Genomic DNA, 5,914 nt, shown 5'->3' with positions numbered 1-5,914 from the left:
AAAAAAGTAACTTGTCTGTGGTCACACAGCTATTAAGTCCTGGAGTGGACTTTAAATTGGGGTATGGCCATCTGGTTACAGGCTTGCCACTGCCTCTAAACTATGGGCTCCTCAGGAGCGCAACTGAGGAGTTCATAGTTTAGCACCTCAGGAGCAGGGTGCTAAAGTCCAACACTAAGCCTCCTATGAAATGGTTGGTCAGTTTGTGCAATTTACTTTCTGAATGAATGAATGCTAAGAAGCAGAAAGAATAAATGAAACTATCATGATGTTTAGTAGCTGCTACTCTACGTAAAAATGTGATTTCATTTTCAGGAAGATATTTTCCTTATTAATAAAGCTACCTTTAAAACTTCCACTTTGAAAGGCATTTAAAACTCATTCTACATTTTTAATTGTTTTTGACACTATTATAGATTCACATGCAGATATAAGAAATAATACAGAGAGATCATGTATACCCTTTGCCTAGTTTCCCCAAAGGGTAATGTCTTGCAAAACATTAGGACAGTTTCACAACCAGAATACAGTACTGACATGAATACCATCAAGATACAGAACATTTCCATCCCCACAATGATCACTTCTGTTGTTCTTATGTAGCCATACCAGCTTCTCTCCTGTTTACTTCTCCCTACTCTGTTCTCCATTTCTATAATTTTGCAATTCGAGGCTGTTATATAAACAGAAGCAGACAGTATGAAACCTTTTGCAACTTTTTTCTGAGTTCTTTACATGTTCTAAGACACTCATAATTTATGGGACAAATAGTTTCAACTCTTTTCTCCCAGTCTGTAACTTGTCTTCATTGTCTTCACATAGGCTTTAAAATAGAAAAAAGTTTTAAATTTTTAATAAAGTCCAATTTATCAACTTTGCCATTTGTGGATCATGATCTTTGTGTAAAGTCTAAGGACTCTGCCTAGCCCTAGCTTCTGAAAAAATTTTAAATATTTTTTCTAAAAGTTTTGTAATGGTATGTTTCACATCTAGTCCATGATCCATTTGAGTTAATTTTTGTATAAGGTGCAATGTTTAGTTTGAATATCATTTTTATGACTATCCAGTGGCATCAGCAGCAGTTATTGAAATACTATCCTTCCACTGAATTGCTTTTGTACCGTTGACAAAAATGTGAATCTACAATTATCTCAAAATAAAAGTTTAATTAAAAAAACAGGGGGTGATGAAAGTTTCTCAGAACTTGATAAAGATGATGTTCACACAACATTGTGATTTTATTAAATGTCACTGAATTGTATACTTTAAAATGGTTACTTTTATGGTATGTGAATTTCATTCAATGAAAAATTGAAAAAGCATATCCTAACTAACTTTCCAATTGATGTTTTATATAATTCAAATAGGTTTTTCAGAAATAATATACATTGGAGCCTCAGAAAAGTGAGAGGGTGGGAGGGAGATGAAGAATGAGAAATTACTTAATGGACACAAGGTATACTATTCAGGTGATGTTTACACCAAAAGCCCAACTTCCCCACTACTTTACTGCTGCATATAACAAAACTGCACTGTAGCCCCTATATCTATTTCTAAAAGGTTTTTCAAAGATCATGCATAAAAGCCTCTAATGTAGTTTGGCTGTGTCCCCACCCAAATCTCATCTTGAATTCCCACATGTTGTGGAAGGGACCTGGTGGGAGGTAATTGAATCACGGGGCAGGTCTTTTTCATACCGTTCTCTTAAAAGTAAGTCTTATGAGATCTGATGGTTTTATAAGGAAGAGTTTCCCTGCATAAGCTCTCTCTTTGCTTGCCATCATCTATGTAAGATGTGACTTGCTCCTCCTTGCCTTCCACCATGATTGTGAGGCCTCCCCAGTCACATGGAAATGTGAGTCCATTCATTAAACTTCTTTTTTTTTTTGTAAATGTCCAGTCTCAGGTATGTCTTTATCAGCAGCATGAAAACAAACTATTACAGCCATTTTTCGTATCATCATACAGCCTATTTTTTCCTCTATATGCTTACTGCTTCCAGATCCCTCACTGCGAAGGTTAGGTAACATCCTAATGTCTAATCTCTGGGGTATACATTTTTAAGTGAGTCAACATGTGGGCAGTTAGAGCAGCAGCAGTTTTTAGCAGACCTAATATTTCCCGGCAATCAATTCCTGCATGTCCTTAGTCATTCTCTGGCCATTATTTATATCCTCACTTGTCTTCATCGTTCTGAATTAAAGTGCCCTAAACAGAGCACTCTCTTATATCATGTGGTGATCACTGCCTTCTTTCTCAGAGCACACAGCTCTGTAATAATTTATTTTATCACTTTCTGGCAAAGAGTTCACAGGCCTTTTCTGAATGAGAGCAACATAGTGAGCCAAGGGCAGCGAGTCTAAGAAGTGTCTGACTTGATGAATATCTAGACAGTCTTGTACTGAAACTTCCTCCCATATATTCACTTTGATTAATAGCAAATGAGTCCACATTTAGATCTGAAAATGTCCTGATCTGAAGGAATCTTGAGGATGACCCTAGGTTAGACAAATACCTTTTCAGACCTGGGGGTACATATCTTCAAGATCTGGCTTTGAGACATCAATGAGCCGTATATATTACTGCATTCAGATCATCTTCAAATGCCCAACCAGTGTCAGGCTAGAACACTCCACACTTAGTATTCTTTTGAATACTTTTTGTGATGAAAAATCAGTCTTTTACCTTCAAGTTGTCTAACTCATGACACCCTGGTCATGGTGATCAAGGCTTACTAATTTAGTCCAGAAATCATGGTAAATTGGAGCCAAGTTTTGACATAATAAAGTGTCTTCTAATCCAATATATCATCACATTAGAAGACTGAAGTGATTAAAAAGGAGAGGAAACATTTCCATTTTTTTATGGAATATGCATTTCCTGGCCCCTAATACCCTGAACCTAGGTGAACGGTGAGAGAATAAAAATTACAATATCACAATCTGCCTTTAATTCTATTTCACTGTTACTGTTCATTTATGCAAGTATTTGTCATTTTTTCCTTTAAGCCTAAATGACACCTCCATCAGATAAAGACCCCATTATCTATCGATGTGCTTACCATTGTTTTCTTCATGCTATGCAGTTTCTAGAATAGTTTTTCCATATTGTGCTTTGTTGAATATTTGTATTCCAAGGAAATTATAACAAATCTTCCGCAAAACATGTCCTGTCTTCTAGTGCATTTGGGAAACATTGAATACCATCAGTGTCCTCCAAAGTCATGGTTTGGAGGACACCATGGTTATTAGTACATTAGCAGGTTGGGGAAGTCCTATAATAGAGAAACCTGTTTGTTTCTGTGTTTCTTAAACTTATTTTTACCACAAAATACTTGCCTGGGGTGTGTGTGTGTATGTGTATGTGTGTATCTCACTGAATAACATCTCTGGAACATAAATGTCTGGAATGCTGTTCTGAAATAAATAAGCTACGCTTGCTGATTCTATTTTCTCACTCATATTACTCTATTAAATTTGCAATCTCAGAGTATACGAGCAATCTCCAAAAAGTAAAACCGGTTATTGATTTTTGTTTCCTCCAATTATTATTTGATTTGACTTTTTTGAAGTAGCTTACACAATCAACAACATACACATTCTTCAAACTCTCCACTTGGATTTCATAATCTTTATCATTATTATCAACTGTTTATCTCATATTTTTAAATCCTCTTAATGTCCAGTCTCCCAACTTCTTAGCCTGGCATTCCAGATCCAGCTGTATTTTCTATCCATGTCTCTTTCTAAGCACATCCACAAATCTTTATCCTCTGTTCGGACTGAGCCACTCACCATCCCACTAAAATATCTGGTGCTTTTCCATCTCAGTGCATGTATTCATCCTGGTCTTGCTAACAAGGTTACTGTTCCCTTCTTCTGTTGCTTAATCTTACTCATCATGAATGCTGACGACCTTTCCTGACCTAGCCTTCTCTTGTCATTTTTGCAGTTTTTTTTTAAATCAATGTTTTTCTCTTTTAGACTATAAATTTCATAAGGGGAATGGCTATATATGTGTTCCTAATTACTAAATATCCAGCTTAGTTCAGTGCATAATAAATAATTTGTAGATGTCCCATAAAGAGATGTTGGATTGAATCTACATTCTTTGAATTGCTATAGTCCGTGTTTCTCATTACCTTATCTCTCATTTTACATTCATGTCCACTACTTTGTGTTGGTAGTTGTCATTTGGTTTGTGTACTGCATTAATCATGTTAAATATGTCAGTCTATAACGCTACAGCTTGGGAATTATGTGTATTTGTATACCTTTAGTAACTAGGATAGTGGCTGATACATAATAAGTACCAAATAAACCTTGATAGGTTGACTAGTTAATTGGACACTGTAAGTCTCTTATCTCTTGTGAAGTCTTCCTACGCTGTGGCCCATACTAAGCTTCTCTTTCTCATTACTTTTTAGCAGTTACTGTCTCTCCAGCTCATATTTGTAGAATTTGTTTCATATGTGTGTCAAGTTTCTTCTATCGAGCCTGTGAATTCTTGAAGGGTGAAAATCTGTGTTTAGTTTTGTCCTCCAAATAGGTAAGGACATAATAGAAATTAAGTTTAAATGGAAAGAAGCTGAACTGGTCATACTACATTTCACTTTATTATTATTAACATTTATCATACATTGTTACTATTCTAATCTTTTGTGAGGACAAAAATAAATGATATAAAATACATAATGCACTTTGATAATTTTAACCATACATAAAACATAGAGTAATGGAAGCTATGTTACATGGATATTTTACAAAGGAAAAAAGATGACTTTTATAATAACACATCCAGATGAAATTTATCATTAAATTTTGGATTTTATATGATGTTAAATATGGATATATTCAACACAATTACTATTTATAGAACCAATTTGATATTTTGTCATTTAAAATAATGAATACTATGTAAATGAGTACTTATAAAAATATTTTTAGGCAAAAGCTCTGTTCTACTCATTTATTTGGCAGTTACAAAAATATATATTCATCTGAAACTCTAATAAATTTGCTTGAGGCATTAGATATTCAAATTCAAATGTATATTTTCTAAAGCATTTTACCAATTTAGTGTTCTTGGCTGCATACAGTATATTTGTATACATGCTATTAGGTTTGTGTTACAAATAATGCCATTTTAAGTAAAAGACACAGATGATCAATAACACACAAAGACACTGGGAAGGTTTTCAAAGCAAACATATCCACACATATACCAGACCCAACGGCTGTGCCTTGCACTAAGTGAATTCTCAAAAACATTTGTTGAATGAATGCTTGACTGGATAGCATTTATCTTGTTATTTGCACCTAAAATTAACTCTCCAAAGCTATCTCTAGTAGAAATATAATTTTAAAATTTAACAATTTTGTTCTTAATTAGCTACTTCTCAATGGCAAAGCCAGGTCAGCTGATTCCAGATTGAATAGCAAAGTACTGTCAGTGATCAAAAGATCAGGTACATTTACTACATGGCTGGACAGCTCTGATACCTACAGTAAGACATTCATTCAATATATTGAACGACTCCATTTGTCATACAGTCATACAAAACAAAACAATCTTAGTTTTTATACCATATTATCACAAAAACAAAATCTAGTAAGTATAATAATATATATAGACATATACATACACACACACACACACACACACACACACACACACACACACATATATCTTATTTAGTAGACTTAGTAGACTTCAGGTATCTCTTCTCAGTGAGAGATGCAATCTATCCTGAGTGAAGCAGGCCTTGTGTCTATATAACAATTGCTCAATGATGTGCAGACCACCCTTTAGCAGTCTTCCATGTATGCCCACCAGATGGCTGGCAATATGAATGTTGACATCTCTGTTAATGCCAAACCTTTGAAGCAGTAACATTTTTTGTGAAATCAAAGAC

The sequence above is a fragment of the Sapajus apella genome, unplaced genomic scaffold (assembly GCF_009761245.1).
Source record: "Sapajus apella isolate SASKATOON/1434 unplaced genomic scaffold, GSC_monkey_1.0 scaffold35, whole genome shotgun sequence".
NCBI classification, from domain to species: domain Eukaryota; kingdom Metazoa; phylum Chordata; class Mammalia; order Primates; family Cebidae; genus Sapajus; species Sapajus apella.
This window is presented reverse-complemented; position numbering follows the sequence as displayed.